Genomic DNA, 23,315 nt, shown 5'->3' with positions numbered 1-23,315 from the left:
GATTGCTTGCTTGGTGCCGCCTCAAAGCACAGCGGTGTCTCATCTCGCAAAACAATGAGAGACGCAAAGACACTCTCTTGACAGAAAAAAGGAAGAGCCCTGTTAGGCGAGGACAAGTCCCCTTTGCTAACCTTTTACCCTTCTTCCTTTTCTGCTGGCTTTAGGAATCCTGATACATTTTTTATGACATGGAGTCCTTCACTGAGGTTCCCCTCAAAGCCAGGACCACCTATTAATGTGCACCTCTAAGAAGCTACCAGAGCAGGGGCATTGCTTCATCCCAGGGTGAGCTTCCTCGCTCCGAAACTGTGCTTATTGTCACGGGCTGGTGGCAGCTGTATACGTTTGATTTGCCTGCATAGTTACCATGCTAGTAGCCACTTGACAGCCAAGGGATCTGTAAGCCACGTCACCCAGCCATTATGTTTTCTTTTGTGGTTTCACTGGAAGGAGTAGCCATTTCGGCCATGTTTTCCTATGCCAACACGCTTTCCACAGCCTACAAAGAGTCCTTTTGGTCTCTCTGACACCTCACAACACATCCCCGCAGGTATGAACACACACATCTAGTTTGGATGGCCATCCTTATTCGATGGCTGCCAATACTTTGAATGGTGCATGGATGGGAGTTGGAGGGTGGGGTAGGCCCCCAGCCCTTTGTGTGTGTGTTTGATAATGAGATCCATGAGCCAGTCTCCACAACCTACTTGGAATTCCGTCTGAGTGGTGCAAAAAGAAGACGCTTTCCCGGAAAATCTTTATTATCAACCTCTTCTGCTTTCTCCAAATCTTTGTACAGCGAAGCTCTGCTCCCCTCCATCCAGGGCAATCCTGTCCCGGTTATGTTCATTAATTTGATAAAGCAAACGCTCACCGAAACATCTTGGCGCTGTCAGAGACCTAAAGAGAGAACCATCAAAAAATAGAATGAAAGGAGACTTAAAACAAAAAGGTTTTCAAGAGTCGACGAAAAGGCAGGTGGTTTGCCGTAGATCTCAATGGAGCAGGCAGCGAGTTTCACAGCTTGGCAGCGGCCACCAACAAGGAGCGTCCTCCAGCTCCCTTATACTGATAATGAGGAGCACTAGGGAGACACGAGTCTTTCGGACGTAGATCACGGGAAGGCACATAGCGACAAAACCTTTCCAGGAGATATTCTGCACCCGACTCACAAAAGTCCCAGTGTACTATCACCACTGGGCCCCACGGGGGGTGGGAGGGGGAGGGGGTCCACCACAGGTCCTGCCTCCTTTGTCTGCACCTAGGATACAGGTGGGTGCCCTGCGGCTGTGCTGGAACTGAGTGACATCATTACTAATGCGCCTGCGCATAGTGCGCCACCAGGCCTAGGCTTCTGAACCTGCCTCCTGTCCCGCTGCCTCCATTCTCTCTGGAGGGTAAACCGGCCTATATTGTGGTGTCTTGCTGTTGCCCTGTTGCCAACTACAATGAAAGCCATCCTTGTGGATCTGTTCACTCCTTCTGGGGTGCTGTAACCATCTTCCTGTGCCCAATTGTTTTGTGTGCAGTCCATGGATTAGGAGTGGAAACAGCCACCTGTAAAACCCAGTGGGCCTCATTCCGAGTACGGCGCTAACCAATGGCGCTATTAACGCCTTGGTTGACGCCGTACCTGGACCGGTAGCGCCTTGGTGGATGGCGGAATCACCGCCCCATTCCAAGGTTGGCGGGGCGGTAATTCCCCATTCACCAAGTCTCTTCCCCATTCCCAAATGAGCCCCCATAGGGCTCAATGGGAATGGGGAAGATGCAAATAACGGTGACCGTTCATTACGTTCACCGTTATTGGCTTGGAGGCCCCTTTGCGCCCTCGACTTTAACACCTGCTCAAAGCAGGCGTTAAGGGCGAGGGCGCAAAGGGAACTCGGAGTATGGCGGTAAGGGATCACCGCCACCGGTCTCTTTACCGGTGGCCGCTATCCCTTACCGCCATACTCGGAATGAGGCCCAGTGTCTGCATTCACCAGTCAACCCTCAAACTTTCACTAAACTCAGAAGCCTCTGGCATATCCTTCCGGTCTTTGGGTTTGACCCCATTGTTGGCGTCCATCTCCATGGGCTGATGGTTTCCAAAGGAGCCACCACTGTGGCCATGTCTGCTTCTGGTCCTCTTGGGTCACTTCTGCAGTCTTCCTCTCCCGTGCCGCCTCTGGTCAATGTGGCAAGGAGCCACCACTGTGGCCATGTCTGCTTCTGGTCCTCTTGGGTCACTTCTGCAGTCTTCCTCTCCCGTGCCGCCTCTGGTCAATGTGGCAAGGAGCCACCACTGTGGCCATGTCTGCTTCTGGTCCTCTTGGGTCACTTCTGCAGTCTTCCTCTCCCGTGCCGCCTCTGGTCAATGTGGCAAGGAGCCACCACTGTGGTCATGCCTGCTTCTGGTCCTCTTGGGTCACTTCTGCAGTCTTCCTCTCCCGTGCCGCCTCTGGTCAATGTGGCAAGGAGCCACCACTGTGGCCATGTCTGCTTCTGGTCCTCTTGGGTCACTTCTGCAGTCTTCCTCTCCCTTGCCGCCTCTGGTCAATGTGGCAAGGAGCCACCACTGTGGCCATGTCTGCTTCTGGTCCTCTTGGGTCACTTCTGCAGTCTTCCTCTCCCGTGCCGCCTCTGGTCAATGTGGCAAGGAGCCACCACTGTGGCCATGTCTACTTCTGGTCCTCTTGGGTCACTTCTGCAGTCTTCCTCTCCCGTGCCGCCTCTGGTCAATGTGGCAAGGAGCCACCACTGTGGTCATGCCTGCTTCTGGTCCTCTTGGGTCACTTCTGCAGTCTTCCTCTCCCGTGCCGCCTCTGGTCAATGTGACTTGCCATGGAAGGCACTTGGTGAGGTTCTCCATCCTCGCCAGCTGAGTCTTGCCATTTCTGCAGCACCCGGGCAACTCTGCTAAAAGTGTCCATGCATTTACATTATGAATGGGAGCTGAACGATTGACTTTGCAGCATTGGTTTCTATTAGCAACCATTTCTAAACTTCTAAAACTCCTTAAACACATTTGAGAAAAGTACTTGCATGTAAATGTGTGATCAATACTTATTCTTATTGTGGTTTAAAATGTTTTGAGACATTTAGTTGACTTTGATTTTTCTATCCATCTGTTATTTTATTGCCATTTCTGTGTAATAAGCACTGCTTGCACACTTTCCATTTACAGTTACAATTGTACTAACTATTTCTATAATCATTTCCTACTTGTTTAAGCATGTTTTTAGTCTTTTACAGACCCTTCACTGTTTCTATAATACTTCTTTTCTTTTTAGTACTTACCTGTAAACATGTACATTTCCTGGTGCTTTAGACTGAAGAGTACATTTGTTTAACTATACTGTGTAGACAATCCTGTACTGTGCTTGAGGGGGTGCCAAACAGTACTTTACAACCACCCCGTCCCCTCGTAAGAGTGAATCAGGTCACTCTGGCAAATGAGCATTTTGAGAGTGCAGGGTAACTTGGTGTCAGCCCATGAGTAACACTACACGTGGTGCTTTTTGAGTCCTCACCAGAGGACATTTACAAACTCTATGTCACAAGGCCAAAGAGAGGGTCTTTGGCCTTGTGACATAGATCTACTGTGGCATGATCTACTCCTTTTCAACTAGAAGAACAAATATAAAACCTTGTGGGCCAATGTGACCTGGGGAACGAGAGATTAAACACTGGCACTGGGTCTGAGTGTGCTTAGATGTATCTGTGACAGAATGCTAACTCAGGGGGGTACATGCCTACCTTTTTTGATTTTTATTAATATAAACATATGTGGGTGATTCTTCTTCTGAAAGGAGATTCTCCTAATAAGACCCCTCCTTTCATAATCCTTCACGCCAAAAACATAGTGCATGCATCTGATCTTGGTTTACCAATCTCCTGACAACCGCAGCACCTGCTCTTCAGTGCCACAGAGCAAGGTGAAAGGTCACATGTACATTCCCGACAGCTGTTATGACCCAAAGTCAGTGCAGAGAGAGGATGCGATTTATTGTCTGTACCCTTGATCAAAAATGTAATAATTGTTGCCTTATCCATATGGTGGCAGGTTAAACTCTAAGAATAAGCTTTACCTGGTCATGGAATAGTGACTGATATGAGCACACACATATAAAAGCCATACCAATTTGATGTAATATAAGTGTCAACCCTGCGAGACCAGACCAGCTATCTGGGGGCAATATTATTTCTTAGCAGCCTGGCTATCTCCGCTTCTGCAAGTGAGGCAATAGGCAGGATTATGTCTTTCTTTGATTCCTCAGGAGGGAGGGTAACACCTACCCTTAGCCCCCAGGTGCTTTCACCAGTAGATCTCCTGGGAACACTGCTTTAAAAGGGCACTCACATAACAAAGGTCACCCTCACAGCATGGTGCTGCACACCAAACGGCCTTTGAAGTTCAGGCTTGGGATTGGGGCAGAGTTTGGGTAGCCAGAGAGGAGAAATTAGACCTGAGAAAGGGGTCCTTCATTTTGCTTTTCTAAGGGCTCTCTTTCTTTCCTATTCACTGCATTTCATGTGGCACTCGGCGGAACAATGCTCTTTGGTTATGATGCAAGAAGACATGGGTCACTTGACCTTTATATGGAAGGGGTCTACCCCCCTTCTCCTTGATTCATCTGTGGACTTTCAAGAGGAGAAGAACAATGAACAGATCCTCTATTGGGAGCGTAGTCCATTCTAATGTCATTCAACAGTGAGGGGAAGACAGAAGGCATCAAAGGCAGAGGAGAGATCTGCCCCCCTAACCATCCCCATGGAACAGTGGGTGTAACTGTGGTCTGGACCAATGTCTTCCCTCTGCCAGGTGCACTGGAACCAGGCTCTGCACCAGGGGTACGTCATCCCCTATAGGTGACAGCCAATCTCCCTGGAGTGGCAGTGCAGAACCTTTGACTCACTATATCTTTGAACCGCATTGCATGGAACGCTGCATCAAACCGCATAATGCCCTGTACTGAAGCCAACTTGATTCTGATTCACAGCCTGGACCAACGCGGCTCACGGCATCTCAAACCCTGTTTGCCCACCGTTGAACTAATCAAGCCCATGAACAAGGTACTGTTAAGAGGCCCTGTCCCCGGGCCCACTTTCTAGGACACTAATGGCTTTTAAGCCCCTTTTGAACATTTCTTAATATTCCTGCTATTGTTTTCCTGATCACCCCCGGCTCAAGTATCCAGAGTGTTATTCTATGCTATATAAGCATTTTGTGTGGTCCTTCCACAGGGGCACATGTATGTTTTCTAGTTAGTTGTTTGCATTTTTATTTTATAAATAAAAGTATATATTTGTATAGCACCTCGAATGAATTTTTATTTTATTTTAGAGTCGTGCACTTTTGGGTTGCTACTGTGATCACTTTGCACCCCTCTTGAGGATATAGCCTGCTCGATGCCCACATTACCGCAACGGCAAAGAAGGTATAACCTGTGTCTGTTTTACTTTGTTGATTTGGATTACTGCTGGTTCATTAGTAGTGTGGGCCTGAGAAGGTGGTTTAGCCACTACTCATCCCCGAGCTCCGAGAGAGCGGTAGTTATTTCATCGCAGCGTCAACACCACAGCCTGTATTGTGACTCATTGGACTTTGTCTCATATGAGGTTTGTCATTTCTGGTAAGGCTATGATTTTGATAAACCGGTGGTGGGGAGAAGGTTAGGGAGAGGCCACGATATATTGGGAGAGGGAGTGGGCAAGACTTTAGATATACTGCCCCATATTGGATATGGGAGGTCCTATGTGTGGTACTGGAGCCGCATGACGGTGAGGCGCCGGGAGCAGTCACCTCCAGAGCCAATTAACACCCGGATCAAGAATTTGTCACTTTTTTCGATTCTACCTTGGCTAAATGAAGGAGAATTGCACAAGACCTGCATGTATGTGATGATTGCAGCAATTTCTAATGTGGGGGTTTGAGGGGGTAGAAATGATCCAGATTTGCCAGGTCAATGCCCCTTGTTTTGTAATGTCGTGCTCATTGGTTGTTTGGAATGGTTGGAGGAGAGCGACTTTTCGAATGTGGCCCACAGGGGGGTTTGGGCAGGCTGGGGGACATTAGACCATTCTGTTTTTCACATCAATCATTATTAAGACTTTCAATAGATTCATACCTCCAAGTATGTCTGCTTAGAGAAGAGCCCAAGTTATCTATGCTTTATTGAGCCAATAGAGGCCCCTGGGACAGTCAACCGTGCGCTGATTTGGGAAACCTTCAGGCGTTGGAGATCAGCACTAACATGTTGCGACTACTATTAGTCTCTTCCTCGGGACTATGGCATAATCACTTGCTGGCAAAGGGGGTGGTGGCTGGGGGGCAATGGAGAATTTCACTGGAAATAAAGGGTCTGACAGGGATGTGTCCTTGCTCAATTCTCTTCAAAGTCCCCATTCTATCTTTCCCGAGCTATACTGTACTTATGGCACACACTTAGACATTGGTTCAGGGTTCCAAGAAATAATGGTCAATCAATGGCCAAACTATCAACATAGCCAAATGCCATGGCAACAGCGTCCCGGAAGAAACTGAAGACTACCTCCTCCTTGGAAGTGGATGCCTCGAGATAGTAAAATGGTTCAACTACCTGGGTGTTCAAGCTTCCCCTTATGGTTTGTTGGACCCTCAGGTGGACAAGTTCATGATCTCTTTTAAATATGCATCTGGGGCTCGCCGCCAACTGGGTAGCAAGTGCAGGGTCTTAACAGTGAAATCCTTTGCAGAGTGAAGGCTGCTGTCAGTGCTGGGAAAGGCTGGGAGAATTGAGGCCATACACATGCGGCTCTTCTCCAGCTGAGACACATTTTTTAAACATCTATAGAGGATCCTCCTAAGGGCCCCTAATACTCTGGTATATGAGGAGTTAGGAGTAAAGCCCATTGTCCAACGAATGATGGGCAGTGGGCCTTTACTGGGAAAGAAAGGCGTAGCTTATCTCCTGTGAATCCCACATAAAGGAGGCTTCAGGCCTTGAGGGCTTGGGAAACATGACTGATTAAAAGATCTAGCGGACCCGTTGGTGACTGTCGGGCTCGAGGAAATGTGAGTCCACAGGAAGGATTGACCCAATAGGACTTCTGGGAATTTCAGCAGCTTGCCACCCTAACTGAGGCAGAGCATCACTCCCCCCAGACTCAGGTGGGAGTTCACAAAAAGGCACTTGGAGAATTTCCTGGTTCCTTTTATGTGTTGATTGTCCATGAAATCTGCATCCTCTCACATCAGCAAGAGAGTGCTGGGGCTGATCCCTGAGGCTGTGTGTGACTCCCCGATGGTAGGGGGGTTCAGTGGAGATACCGAAGAATTGTTTTGCTTCTCTGTCCCTTGTACGCCATCCTCAGGAGGATCTGGCCAGGAGACTTCTAATGAAAGCTCAAATTCGGCTGCTGCGGGATGGCCTGCCTTAGTCTAAAGAGACCACATTCCCTGTGGTCACCTGTGGTACTGCCCCCTGTCTGGTGAAGGTGCAGCAGTTTAGATTCAAGAGGTGGAGGAAGGACTAATATGACCTCCATCCAGCATTGCTCCAGCTTCGTGTGCCGAGTCCTTATTTACGTCGCCTGCAAAGCCTGACATTTGGTAGATATTGTTACAGTTTGAGGAGTGTTTTTGAGATATTTATGGCTAATGGCACCACTTGAAAATCCTTGGACCAACAACATTGGCACATGCCCCAATTCTGCACAGTGCATGATGTCGTCAAGCTGGCTCACTTTGACCCACTGTGTGCCCAGGAAGGGACTTGTGTTGTGTGTCTTGGTTCTGAGGGGGAGGTCCATCAACTTGATAGCTTGGCTGGAAGGCGGCTTGGTCACGGTGCCCGTGCCATGCGGAGCAAGTGGCTGGGCACGTTGGTGCCTGGTGTCATGGCCGTGGTGGACTGTGGTGGACTGTGGAGCTGTGTTGACCTCTGGGGAGTTGCGGTGAGCCCGGAACAGCTGGATCACAGTGTTTTATTGACTGATGATTGTTGTAGTGCCTCTTGGTGGAGTGGCCTCCTTTCCTCGCCATGGCGTTTCGCTACTGCTCAGAGTGACTTTTACCATCTGTCTGCTGTAGTTAATGTTGTGATGGTTGTTTCCGTCTTAGCCCCTCTTGTCCCCCTTTCTGGTGTGATGGCTGTTTCCGTCTTTGCCTCTGTTGTCCTCCTTTCTGTTATGATGGCTGTTTCCGTCTTTGCCTCTCTTGTCCTCCTTTCTGTTGTGATGGCTGTTTCCGTCTTTGCCTCTCTTGTCCTCCTTTCTGTTGGGATGGCTGTTTCCGTCTTTGCCCCTCTTGTCCCACTTTCTGTTGTGATGGCTGTTTCCGTCTTTGCCTCTGTTGTCCTCCTTTCTGTTGTGATGGCTGTTTCCGTCTTTGCCTCTCTTGCCCTCCTTTCTGTTGTGATGGCTGTTTCTGTCTTTTTCTCTCTTGCCCTCCTTTCTATTGTGATGGCTGTTTCCATCTTTGCCTCTCTTGCCCTCCTTTCTGTTGTGATGGCTGTTTCCATCTTTGCCTCTCTTGTCCCCCTTTCTGTTGTGATGTCTGTTTCCATCTTTGCCTCTCTTGTCCTCCTTTCTGTTTTGATGGCTGTTTCCATCTTTGCCTCTCTTGTCCTCATTTCTGTTTTGATGGCTGTTTCCATCTTTGCCTCTCTTGTCCTCCTTTCTGTTGTGATGGCTGTTTCCATCTTTTTCTCTCTTGTCCCCCTTTCTGTTGTGATGGCTGTTTCCATCTTTGCCTCTCTTGTCTCCTTTCTGTTTTGATGGCTGTTTCCATCTTTGCCTCTCGTGTCCTCCTTTCTGTTTTGATGGCTGTTTCCATCTTTGCCTCTCTGGTCCTCCTTTCTGTTGTGATGGCTGTTTCCATCTTTGCCTCTCTTGTCCCCCTTTCTGTTGTGATGGCTGTTTCCATCTTTGCCTCTCTTGTCCTCCTTTCTGTTTTGATGGCTGTTTCCATCTTTGCCTCTCTTGTCCTCCTTTCTGTTTTGATGGCTGTTTCCATCTTTGCCTCTCTTGTCCTCTATTCTATCCATTCTACTGTACATATTTTGTATGGCAAATTCTCTTTAGTGGCTAGGCCATCATATTGACAGCTTACTAGAACAGCTTTACATTTCATCTTTCTATGGTTTCTTTTGTCTTCTATTTCTTGCTGTTTTCTTTTGTATTGAATTGTCATCATGTCTCTTTTTTGTACTATATATCGCTAATTATGTACAGCTGTTGGGTGTTAAGTGCTTTAGAAGTTTAATAAAATACTAAAAAAAATACAAAACCGGCCCAGCTCAGGCATTGTCTTGCACGAGCCTCCGAGACAATTGTGAGATCATAATTAACCAGACTGTTCAACTTTTCTATTTCAAATTTAAAACACTAGACTTATCATTTAAAATAAAAGAGGTCCGAGAGCCCAATCTGCCCTGAAGTCTCAGGTGGACTTCATGAAAAGCATTGGTTTCCCAACAATCATTTGAATGGACTATAATTAATTCTGAAATTAAAGTCAGAGGTCCTCTGGGAAACCGCTTATTGTGATCCAAGAGTGACATATAAAGTAAAAGGGTTCAAAATTAAAACAATGGGGAGTGCCAAACCATCTTCTAAATATCTTGGTATTTATTCACTCTGACACTAATCTACAAGTGAGGCTGAATTTACAGGGCCACATTTCTAAGCCTGTTCCTACAATTAGAGGCCTTAGACAAGGATGCATACTTGCCCCAAGTCTATACAATTTGTATATGATGGATATGGGAAGAGAGATAGCAAGTGCAGCCTTTACTTCCCCTAAAGTAAACAGCGTAAAACTATTTTGCATGTCCTATGTGGATGACGTTATATTATTAGTCGCTACCCAAATTGGGCTCCCAAGACTATTGACAGCCTTTCAGGATTACACCCAGGACAACGGCTTTGTTATTAAAACATGCAAGACTAAAATCATTACATTTTTATGCATATCAATTAAAAGATCAGGTTATAATTGGTGGTTGAATAATCAAATGTTAGACATAGTAAATTAATTTAAATATTTGTGCTTTACAGTGGCAGCATGCCCAAATCGTCAAATGATTTGCTGAGTAGCTTGGAAAAGAAGGCAACCCTGTTGATGGTCAAATAAGATATCTCAACAACAGGTATGGGATATTTTCTCTGAACCCTTGAATTAAATTCTACAAAGGTTAAGTTATTCCTGCATTGTTATATGGTCTAAAAACCCACCGCCGCATGACCACTTAAGATTTTTCGAGAATCGAAGGTCTGATCCAGAGAAACCTGTTAGACGTGCCTACATGTGTCTCGGTAGCCGTAATCTGCTTGAATTTGGGGCTGCGTTCATTAAATTACCATCTACTATGGAGAAGATTGAATCTCTGTGAAAACCTAGTTTTGCCAACCAAGAATTCTTTTTTAAAGCTTTTTAGTAAAAGCGGGACAGGTAACAGATTGGGCTACATAATAAATGGTGAAAAAGTGATTATGGACAAAGATATGTAATTTATGAACATCTCTGGAAATTGGGGAATGGCGAAAAATCTCATTTGGCAACAAGATTCATGCGATACGTGTAATTTAATTAAGAGATTTAAAGATTTCTCTAATATACAGTATGAACATATAAGAAGTGTTTACCGTGTGCAGTCGCCTTCACCCCACTTGACAAAGATGGTAAGGAGGTGTAATTTTATTCTGAGAAATACAGAGATGTAATCTGCATCTGAAGTAAAAGAGATCCTATAGCCGCGGTGTGCAAGTTCTGTGGCCTTGAAATTGAAGATCTCAAACACCTGCTTATGAAGTGTCATGTTTTTGTCCATTTGAGCGTTCTTTGTTTTAGTCGCTTGACTCATGTTCTGTCGTTTGTTTTAAAGAAATATTTGTGGACACAGATTATCCAAGGAAAAACTCTAGATTTAATTTATTGACTTTTGCATTTTTTGCAAAGGATTATTCTACTGTCCAAATAGCTGCATCTATGTTTTCATTGAATAATTATGTGCAGTTTTAATTAAGAGGAGTTTTTAGGCAAGAATAATTAACTTTTAAGAATGTATAAAAGGGAAGTTCAAGATGAATTGTATATGTTTGTAGGTCTTTCTTTATACAGGATGAGTTCGAATTTTGTTTAAGATTGGAAAATATATATTAAGAGAATTGATTGAACAGGTAATGCCTTGGGTGTTAATATGTTATTTTAATGTAAGGCTTGTTTAAAAACATGAACGCTGATAAATAAATAAATAAAGGGTTCTTCTTTATGAGTAAAACCCTTGTAAACTGTTTAGATAGTGAGGAAAATCTCCCTGAATTTGCAGAGGCTTTATCTTCTAAGAATGAGTTTCAGAACCTCCTCTGCTCTCTCTACGCCACGTCAAAAGTATTAGAAAGTGCACTGTCCTCTTTCCTTATCTCCCGTCACTCGTCAGGCGGCTCCTCTTCCCATTCCTTACCCTGGACCTCATGGGAAGCTGGTGAAACCCCAGAGTTGAGAGCCATCTTATGTGGTTCACGCCTTTATTTGCAGCTACGGAAGGTCCGAGAGCCGCTGATGTTATTTTGGGTAGGCTCTCATTTCTAATGGTAGTAATGGACCATACATTGCTCCCTTTTAACCCTGTTTGATTTGCATCCCCTGATCTACAATTCTGGAGCCACCATGTTTAGAGGCACTCTTTACCGAAAGTAACGGCTCTGCCAAACTCGCTGTTATTCTGAAATGACATCATAATGTAGCCCCTGTGTTTGCTGGCCCTGGCCAAGGGTGGGCTTCCCATACACCAGACCAAGGATGAACCCCACTGGGACCACCCTCACCCCCATGGGGAGTTGAGCAGCCTGCAACATGAAGATATTAATCCAAACAGGAATTGGCTGCGTCCTGAGTTCACACCTTGCTCTTCACAACGCGACAGATACACCAAGGTGTATTTAGAATCCCAGTAAGGACACCTTTTCCTTTTTTCTTTTAAGAAAGCACAATAACTATCTAAACATTACTAACTTTAAAAAACCTCGTATAACACATCTATTAATTGTTACCCTGGTGTTATTTCCCTCTGAGCCGGGGTCTGAAATCTTTGGCTCTCCTTCTGTTTTGGACTACAACTCCCGTTTACCCCGGCCCGAACTATCAATGGTGAAGGATCAAGTGAGTTGTAGTCCTAAACATCTGGATAGCTGAAGGTTGCAGACGCCTGCTCTGAGGAATCTGCCCCATCAGCCGACCAATTCTGAGTTCTGAGAGGGGTCAAAGGTAGACCCTTATGGTGGAACTGACAAACCAGACCCCTAATCCTAACCTGACACCTCTCACTGCGGAGGAGGGCCAGGAGATGGCCCCAGTGGGTGGTTCCAACCCCAGGTGGTTTTTGGCAGGCCGCCACTTTTCCTTCCTGTCTCAGGCCAGGGCACTCACTAACACTCCTCCATATCCAACGCCTACATTTATCCAAACCCCCAACTAATACTATATATACCTACATAAGCACCCACCACAATACCTGCATATATAACTCTAAGCCTACCCCCAAAATCCATACACATTTAAATACAATATAAACAATAACAACACATATTAACATGTGTGGCTTGGGTGTGACTGCTGCAGTTAGCCATACCATGGGCCCATGACAGTAACTTTTAGTCTGGTGTGGTTTTGGGCGGGTCCTGCCCCTATCTGCTGACTCACAGGGGCTGGCCCAACCAAAGGCACTGTTCATCTCAAACGGTGCCCCATTCACCATTTTGTTCACTGCCTCACAGCTGTGTGGACCTTGCGATCAGCCAGTCACAGCGACTACCTCCGCTGTAGTTCATTCTGCGATTGACCCCATGCCTTAACAGTGCCCGCCCGACTCACAGCCACGTCCCGCGCCAACAATCATCTTCATTGTTGGACCTGTCTACTACCCGGAAATGCCAACAACATTACTGTGCCCCCGGCACACTGTTCTTCTTCTGACCTGCGGGGTGGGCGCCACACTCCCCGCCATGCACCGCAGCACAATATTTCTTCTGGCTGCGTCCCCATTCATCTCTGTGCCTGTGCTGAGCAACGGGGCGGGTCCAGGAGAACTTGTTTTATGGACACACACCAGCCAGCCTAAGGTGAGACAACTGCAATATCTAGCCTGGCCGTACACATGGCTCGGGCTGGGCGGCCCTGCTCTTCTACCCAGAACGGTCCGGCCCACTGGCCGGCAGACAGCTTACGAGGAACTGAGTACCCTGGCTGCCTTGGGCATGCAGTCCAGGCCCACGGTAGCTGCTGGCCAAACCTGGCATACACGGCCCGGTTGTTGAGTCGTTCTTACACGTGCTGGTCCACTCGAGACTACGGCCCCCCAGGTAGCTGTTATTCTCGGCCTCTTGCTCCTTCTCTTCCCGCTAACCATTTGTTCTTTTCCCCAACAGTCGTTTCTTAGAGTGTTCTTGCCCATGCCCAGAAGACTCCTGGTTAGGGGAGGCTTTGTCCATTGTTCCTTTTTTTCATTCACTGCATTTCATCAAGCCCAATGGTGGGCTGGATAGTATAGGCCAGCATAGGTAAGTCCACAAACATGTACATCAACATTAAAATAAAATAATGTTTTCCCTCCTCCCTAGTGTCTGCTTCTTTACTTCCCGTGGAGGACAAGCGTCAGCAGTGGAGTAACTTTGCTGAAAATGTTGGGGGGGACATGACATCGAAAGGAAAAGTTGCCCCTGCCAAAAGAATGGGGAAAAAATGGTGTGCCACGAAAGTTGGGGGGACAAACACCCTTGTCCGCCCCTAAAACTAAACCCATACGTGCAGCCCACACAAGCCGGGCCCAAATTGGGGCAGAGGCCTTCATTAAACGAAGGAAGCGTCTGGGTGGGGGAAGCGGCCATCTTGGAAGAGATGGGAACTGCTGCTAGTGAGACACATCCTGACTCTGGAAGTGACTACTGAACCCATGACCCCTGGACCTCCTGCAGCCAGACCAAAGGTGTGAGTCGTTGCCCCCAATGGCCTCCACTTATCTGGGCTTTGTTTAACTTCACGTTGCTCTTCAGGGGTGGAGCTTGCCTACCACTGTTGAAGCCCCTCTGTTTCCATGGGGATTTAATGAGCGCAACACCCTATCACTGCAGCTAGCCTTAACTGACTGTGGGTGGAGACGTTCTGGCATAGGATTCCTTTCTGGGGGCCCCTCAGTACTTAGGAATCGGGAGTGTCACCGGTCCCCTTTGTGAGAACCCCTTTATTTGAAACTTGTGTGTTACTATATAAATGATAATCCTATTGGCTTTGGCCAAATTGATTTATTGGGATACTTGGGACTAACATTACTCTAAATCTCGTGGGCACTTAACTGTAAAGTGATCCCAATGAAACTCTGATGACTGTACTGGTTAGAAAGGGAAAGCCTTTAATTACCTTATAATTATAAGGCACTTAATATTGATTGCTTTGCCCTTGTATAGTGATTTCCACCCACTTCAGCTTGAATAGTATTTTTTGTTGTTTGTATTTCTTGCAAACACTGTGTGTGTGTGTTTACTAAAGTGTGGAGTAGCTCCTTTATTCATTTATTTATTCATGTGTAAAGCACCTTAGGCTCAAAGGGTAACCTAACATATATATTTATGTATATTTATGTATATGTAGCTGAGTTCAAGAATATTAAACGGCCACGATAGTGGCTGTGTAGTTATGGTTAAGTTGCTAAACCCATAGAAAGAGCACTTTTTGGGCGGCTTATATCTTCGCTCCCTGGACGAATCCACACCAAACTTTGTAAAAAAAAGTATATGGCCCACTCTTCAATTCTTTGCAAAGTTTGGTGAGGTTTGGTCCAGGGGGGGCAAAGTTATAGGGTGGGTGCCAACATTTATTTTTTTCCCATAGACTGAATGGGGAAAAACTTTGCTCACGCCTACAGCCCAAACCGCTGGACGGATTTTCACAACATTTGCGGCAGGAGCAGCTGCTTGGTCCCGAAAGCTTGCTTTTGTAAATTTGGTGAAAATCCGTCCAGTAGTTTTTTTTAAAACAACCAAAATCATGTCACAAAAAATTAGTGATATCTATGTCCGCTCCGCAGACACACTTCCCTGTTCGCTCCGCGGACAGGACACGGATTAGTTAATCGGCCTGCATCATGCGGACATGCAACGTGTTCGCTGATTGGATGGTGAAGAGCATGAAGTGCGTCAGATTTTTTTAAATGCCCGCTATCTTGGATTCACGGACAGCGACCGGTGTTCGCAGAAATCGCGGTAAAAACATATAAAAAAACACAACATTGCACTTGTCAAACTTATAAAATAATCTCTGGGAGGTGGGGGGTGATGAGGATGGGATGTAATATGGCTGCAAGAAGCAAAAAACAGGTGTTTTTTGCTGTGAAAGTCTGCAAACAGTCCGGAATGTTCGCGGACAGTCCTGAAAAGTTTGCGGACACCTCAGCATTACAGGGTTGGTGAAATGCAGTTCTTGGATGGCTTATAACTTTGGCACCACTTAATGGAACTGTATGAAATTTTGCATGTATATTTCTGACCTGATTTTGTGTGAGTATGCAAAGTTTGGTGGGATTCTGTCAAAGGGGGCAAAATTAGAGGGGGGGTCCCAAAATAATGTAAAGGCTTATAAATGAGGTGCCATTTGTTGAATCTACACTTCATTTGGCAAACTGATAATAGATCTAGATATACATGTTTTTGCAAAGTTTCGTGGGATTCTGTCAAGAGGTAGCAAAATTAGAGGGGGGACCCAAAATATTGTAAAGGCATGTAAATGTGGTGCCATTTGACAAATCTACACAAAGGTTTGCAAACAGATTATAGATCTAGATATAATTGTTTTCGTAAAGTCTGAATGGATTTTGCCAAGTGAGGGCTAGGTTATATGACCACTGTATGTGCATACATTTGATACTTTTGAAAAAATAAAAAATGGGTGGATTTCCAGAAAACATGCGTAAGGAGCATTGGCAAGGACCTACAAGCATGGTTTTGCAAATGTCCCAGTGTTTTATTATTTGACAAGTATCATAATGTAGCTACAAAAAATAGTGGTATGCCTTTAGTGACTGAGGGGTAGCCTGTGGCCATGGGCAGTGGCCAGATTGTCCGGGTCATGGAATAAGGTCATGATCCGGACAATCTGGCTACTGGCCATGACCACAAGGGACAAAACATAGGATTAAAGTGGCCATGGCCTCCTGGGACTGGCTTTGTGGTAAAGTTATTCGAAATTAGGGTAGATTTAAAAGGGAAGAAAAATATGCTTGTGGTAATATGGGCATAGGGTTCTCTTTTTGCCTTCTGCAGGCTGCCATGGAAAGCAAAGAGGGGCCTTGTATGGAACCTTTGCCTTCACTTTCCATAGTGGCCATCTTAGAAAATTATTTTCCTTCCTACACCGGGACGCCATAGGTGTCCCGGTGTAGGAAGAAAAATCCTCTTTTTTAGCACCCCACTTTGGGAACCTAGGGTGCTAATGGCCTTGATCCTCCATTTCAGGGGCTGGAATGGGGGGATAATGGTCCAGAGACCTCGTTATCTACCCTTGCTTCGCTTGGGCTGATAACTTGGGCTGCTGGGCCAGTATCCATTGTTCCAGTCCCTGGAACGGAGGATGAACGCCTCAATATTCCCATTAGCATAACACAAAATGCAAATGGAAATGTTGGAAAATCTTATTGAGTCTATGTACTTTACTGAGAAAAACAAAGTAGATGGAGTCTATACATGTGTTTTTTAGTTCTTTTTTTAACTGTGAAAGGTGGTTCCTAAAGGAATATGGGCGATAATGGTTAACATCACTATTTGTGATGTCCTGGGTGTTAGTCTTAGCAGTGCACTGTGGTGGCGCGAGTTATGGTTGTTTAGCTTACCATAAATGGCGAATTTCTGGGGTTTTTCGATTTTACTTGAAACCATAACTTGAAACAAAGTTTTGTCTTTGAATTTCATAGGTCTTTGTAAGTCCAACATAACCATAACGTCCCTTTAACAACGTTTTTTCAGTGAATTTCAAAGGCTTTTATTAGTGCAACTTAACCATAACGTCTCCTTAACAAAGTGTTTTCATTGAATTTCATGGGTTTTATTACTGCAACTTAACCATAACGTCCCTTTAACAAAGTTTTTTCATTGAATATTTATATATATATATATGTATATATACACTCTGATGTTGCTTGTTTATTGTTAGTGCTGTATTTTAATGTACATGTTTTATTAAATAAATAGTACATTAGTATACACCTGTCAGGACATTGAAATAGTTGTGAAAAGCATTTGAAATTATCTGTGCCTGCCACCAAATGCCTGATCGTCCAAACCTAAGCTTTACTGCTCAGCCTATGCTACCCTGCGAGTGAAAAGCCCTTGCTGGTCCACAGGTTGGTTTTCTAGAAACCCACAGCAGTGTTAGTTATGAAAAACATATGTTGCTAGTGCCTTAAATTGTGCCCTTTAAATCTAAATTTAAGAAAAGGGCCATTGCTTTCTGTCCAAAGTGTCTGTATAACCTCAGTGGTTCCCAATACTTTCTGACATCCTTGAGTCAACCTTGATCATTAAGAGAGATCAATAAAGATCATTTGAAAATATTCACCCTAGAGAGTGAACATGTTGGCCTCACACATCCTTTCTGTGCTTAATCAGAGTTCACCAGCTTTAGAGTAAACAGGGCTGAACACCATTATATTGAATTTAATGTATTTGATGATCTTAGTTTTGCTAGTGCTGGGAAGATCCCATAGACATCTGTCCACTTACAGAGAGCAATTAATAACATTTTCTTCAGACCACCAAACCCATATTAAACTTCCCATCAGTTGCACTGGCGACTTAATCAGAAAGGTTGGATGAAAACATTTAGGATGACCTTAGCCATCATTTTAAATGTGGAACTTTGACTCCTTCTCCTCAACTCATTGGCAGTTGTTGTGAGTCTAAAGCCAGTCTTATGGCATGTGGCAGCAGAGAGAACCAGAATATTGTGTTGTCCATGAGGTGTACTATTCCGCATGGAAATGTTCTTTAGGTCTTTGTGTGATGCAATGATTGCTGGTTTAAAGCAGCACTAGGATGAGTAGCGGCTAAGCTTCCTACTCTCCCTCACAGGCCTAGAAACACTTGTGTTCAGGCGTGTTATAAATTACTTATCATATCCTATCACACTACCACTAATCTAGCAGTGATCCCAGGTGGAACGGGCACTGCCCGACATGTATAACTCCTTCACCGATTTTGGTAGCGTAGGCCAATGGCATGCTAGATCTCCAGGAGGGGTGTGAGCTGATACCAGTAGCATCCCAAGCAGTGTTAGTGTAATCCTAAAAAATAAAATAATATCCAACCGAGGTTCTATAAATATATATGCACTTTTATAAACGCATCAATGCAACAAACAATCTAAAATCACAACAAACCCAGGCCCGCAGAAGAAACACAGAGAATTCAGGCTCTCCGGGTCAATCAGCAGGGGGTTTAGGAAAGAGATTTGGCAACAATGGAAATAGTTCAAGGATATAACTTTGTAGGTAAAGGTAGAGAAGGCGGAATTATAAGTCAGTATAGTCTTAAAACGTACACCAGCACCTCTCCATAGTACTTTTGTTTCCTTGTTTTTATGGGCTCAATAACGTTGAGCCAGGCTTCAGGGAGCTTCCTGAGGTGGTGTCCTGAGGTGGTGTTTTGGCGTTGGTTCACTGAGCTGGTCTACTAGGTCCAACACGCAATGGCACGTGAACTTGGAAGCTTGGAGCAGGCAGGTGATGTTCAGGTCAGTGTAACTCACAAGCGGTTCAATTCGGGAATCAGGGTTCGAACGTGTTGACATCTGGGTTTCTGGAAGGTCCTATCCAGGGTCGCCAGGGGCAAGAGCTCTTAGTTCTGCACGTCCACTCCAGGAAGCTGTCAGGCACCTGCAGAGGTCCTTTGCCTCCAGTAAGCTTCAGTTCTACTGGTGAACCAGCAGCTACGCCTTGGCTCAACAGCAGTGTCACCCCCATTGTTCCCTGGAGATGGCTAGGGGGCAGGGTTCTCCACTGCCTTAAAAGCTTCTGTCTTCACCTCAGAGGAAGGGTTTATCAATAGATTTTATACCCAGCTGAGTTCCAGATGAATCCGTCTTCTTTCAGAGTCGAAAGGTGAATCAACAAAGGAGGGGGTTGTCACAGATTATTGGTCCAAAGCAAATCTACTGTAAGGGATCCAATAAAAGCTGTTGTAACAAGTGTTCTTTGCCTTCTGACATCAAACCCTGAGTGCTTTGTCTGCAGGAAATGTTGAGTACCGGCGGTTGCAGAGAGCCTCAGCACAAACCAAGATACTGGAGCCCCTCTTTCAGGCTACCTCTCTCCTCTTGCTACTGTATTGCTGCCCCCTTCTCATGTCTGCTGACTTCAAAGAGATTCCAATTATTGGCACCCTTCTGCACCCCGGACTCCCCAAATCCTTCGGGACTCACCCGAGACTCACGCCCACTTAACCCCCCCTCACCCACAGACCATATGCCCACTCGCCCGCCCCTCCTTGACTCTACACGCAACCCTCACATATCCTCCTATGCCCGCCTACTCTTCCCAGCCTCCACCGATCGGCCCCCTACCCTCATCACTCAGAACCCGCTGGCACCCTAACCCCCACTACCCACTCTCTCCCTGTCTCATTGACCTGGAGAGTCCCACCCCCAGTTCCCCCACTCAACCCCCCACATGCCTCCTGCTCACACCCTGATGACCACCTCCATGACCACACCCCACTCCGAAGTCAAGTGCATCCTTTTTAATGCCCGCTCTGTAGCAAAAAAGAGACACAGCATCTTCAACCTCCTCTCCTCTGACAAACCTGACCTAGTCTTTATCACTGAAACCACCTTTTGCACAAAGCATCCCCCCCCCAGGCTACTCGCTCATCCCGCTCAACAGACCCTCAAGAAGAGGCGGCGTGGCAGTCCTCTTCAAATTCCACTCCTCCGTCTCAACAATTGAATCTCAGACATGCATTCCATCATGCAAATCCCTTCTTGTTGAACTCTCGCTACCTCCAACTTTCTCCCACAGCTTCCTACTCATTGACAGACCTGCTGGTTACGACAGACATTTCTCAACCAACCTCTGTGAATCTGTAGCCACCATGCAAGTAAATCACCCCCCACCCCCGACTCTCCTAGGAGATTTCAATATCTGGTTGGACATTCCCACAACCCCATGACCCATCCTCTGGTCGACAGTCTTGATGCACTCAACCTCGCCCTTCATATGAACGGTCCAACCCACTCTAAAGGGCACACCCTATATGCTATCTTCAGCTCCCATGACCTGATTTATCTACCCCCCACATAACACTTATCAGGTCCGACCACTTTGTCCTCCCTTTCTCCATCCCCTCCTCTACCCCTCCCCCTACCTTCCACCTCGCCTCCCCATCACCTCAAATTCTGGAACAAAGTAAAGTTCCTTCCTGACCTGGCCGAAGCCTTACTCCTTAGACCCCCTATAACGCCCCCCAGACAGATCTTTAACCATCAATTCCTTCGACTCCTGGCTCAATGAATCACTAATTCCTCTCAGCCCCTCGCGCCTTGCTTCCTCACACGATGGACCATCCCCGAAATGGTTCACACCCGAACTGAGTAATGCCAAAAAAAACAAAATAAATCTCTGGAACGCAAATGGCGAGCAGCAAAAACTGATCTCAGCAGATCCACTTTCACCTTGCACCATCGCAACTACAAAGCTGAAATCTGGAAAGCCAATAAAGCATATTACAACAATTGGATTCTCAACTGTGGAAACCGCAGCAAAGAACTCCATAGAATCATATCTGAATTTGTCAAACCCACCTGCGCCTCTTCCCAATCTGCCCCATCGCAATTGCTCTGCAACTCTATTTCCCTCCACATCAATACCACTGCTCTTGACAGGACGAGTTCCCTTAACAACAAATGCCCCCACCCAACTACTGACCAATCCAAAAATCCCCCCTCCCCATGAACATGAAAGAACCAGGCTAAATGACTAAATTACTCCCTTAGTTCTGGGATCTTCCCTGATGCCTTCAAAAGTGCGCATGTCAAGCCTCTTCTTAAAAAACCATCCCTCAACCCTGTAAGGAAGGAAGGGGCCGATTGAGCCCCCCACACGTTCTACTCGAAAGGGACCACTTGCTCTTGTACTAGAAGGGGGCCACCTCCATTGCCCTCCTGCAGCCATGGGGAATAAGGCCCTAGCAGAGGCAGAGGTTGGGGCTATTGCAAGACACACTTGGACTCCATTTTGTGTGCCCTCAATTCCATCTTTGGACTAGGATGCATTCTGGCACTACGAAGCCTTCTCTCCCCTCAACAGAAGCCTTCTCTCCCCTTAGCAGCGCCGCGCACAGCGAACACTAACAGCCCCACATTTTTCCTCCATTGCCTTCGCCTCCCAAGTCTCTTTCTCACAGATGCGCTGAGGCAAACTGCTACAATTAAACAATGTATCTTCTCACTCTTCCTCTGAGATCACTGTCCTGTGTGTGACCAGGCCGAACCATGACTTGTTGTTCATCCATCTCCACAAACCTGTTCTTGTACCCCTCACCTCTATCAATCAAAAATTACAGCTTGTTTAACCTTGTGCCCCTCCAAAGGTATTCCTTTGATATAACAGAAGTGTGACCCTGCTGTGCTGCCCACCCCAGAGTACCCCCAATAAACCCAGACCCCTGTCACAGTATATTCTAACATGTGTCACTCCATTCCCTTCCCGCTCTGATGTGCCAGACCAGACAGCTATCAATCCCAGCCCCCAGGTGACCGTAGGGGCAAGCCTCTCACTCCTTTCACCTCATGAATGACCTTAAAGTGGGATGATGCCAACACACGTGTACAATTTATAGGCTTCTTAGATTTATTCAAAGGTATATTGATGCTCATTGTTTATTGCATGTCTAGAATAAGTGTGTAGATTAGCTAGTGAGGTCCAGCCGCCTCTCCGACCTGCCCTGACCTTCACCTCGCACGGACCGGCCCAGCTGAATCACGTGACGTCCAACCTCCCGCCAAGTCATCAGCCAATCCCATGGAGCTGGCCCATAAAGAACTATATGTGCACCTCCTTTCTAACCAATGAAACTGTAACTTTTAGTCTGTATAGAACGCATCATTAATGAAGCTGTAACCCTTTAAAACATATTGTATCTGTATTGTTTGCCAGAGCGCTCTCAAGGCAATAGAGTTCTCTGGATGCTGAATCTTATATAAAAACCTTGACAACTCGCAACCCAATCTCTTGGTTTCATTTCCTACTGGGATGTGTCCTTTATTCTGAGTCTTTATTGATAATGTGGGGAGTGAGCGCCTTCACTTGGTGACCCCTGGGACGTGATCAAGGGTGCACCGGGAGACACAGCTGTGCTGTGTGGCGCGATCCAGGACGCTTCCCAACAAAACCATTGCCCATCGCCACCTGCGGCTGACCAGTGCTCACACAAAAGAGAGGTTCAAAGGGTCCCGGCAATTGCGAATACCTGACTTCTCGCCAGGGTGGGTCACGGCTTGTTTGGGATGCGGCCCCGCTTGTGGATAGACCGTGAATGGAGGCTCTCGGATCACCCCAGACACACGAGCATTGGTTGCAAGAATCTCAAAAAGGGGAATTAAAAAAGGTAATGGGTGTAAAGATAACGCTGAGAAACTAGTGGGGAGTCAGAGTTAGGGCCTAGGGCTTGCGTGAGTGTAACTGGTAGGCTTTTCTTCTCTTTTCTTTATATGGCCATTAGGTTGTGAATACAGGAAGAGTACGGGAACCTAGCTTCGAAAGGGGGAGGAAGGGGGCGCCGCGTAGCATTGTCTCGACCAGTGCAGGAAATAAAGTGGAGATAAAATAGAAAAAACGTAGGAGTCTTGTGTAGTGACTAGACTCTGGAGACATCAGCAAGTTCTTTTTCTTGTGAACATAACTCTTTTACAAGTTAGCCCAAAGGGACTCAGGGAAGGGGGGCAAGGAGAATGAATGAGGGAGGAGAATATAATAAGTGTGAAGTAGGATAGGGCGGGGGTGTAATTAGACACAAAGCAATTCTATGTTATATGTTAACTGTGGTTAAAGTTAATTGTGTTGGTACATCCAAAAAGTCCATGTGAATTAGTCCTATATCGAATTAATTTAAAGTCTGTTTTTTCTTTATGTGGAGTCGAGAAGGTGTAAGTGAAAAAACTTTAAAATTGTGATATTGCACAGTGGTTATCAAGGTGTTATAAACACTAAACAGGAGTAATTTTCAATCATATTTTTGAGATACACCACATACACAAGTGAATACAAAGGTAAGAGGGAGAGCCATGGAGGGAGACACACCATAAGCACATA

Source organism: Ambystoma mexicanum, chromosome 2p (genome assembly GCF_040938575.1).
Source record: "Ambystoma mexicanum isolate Mex_15411 chromosome 2p, UKY_AmexF1_1, whole genome shotgun sequence".
Lineage (NCBI taxonomy): Eukaryota > Metazoa > Chordata > Amphibia > Caudata > Ambystomatidae > Ambystoma > Ambystoma mexicanum.
Note: the sequence above shows the minus strand (reverse complement) of the source record.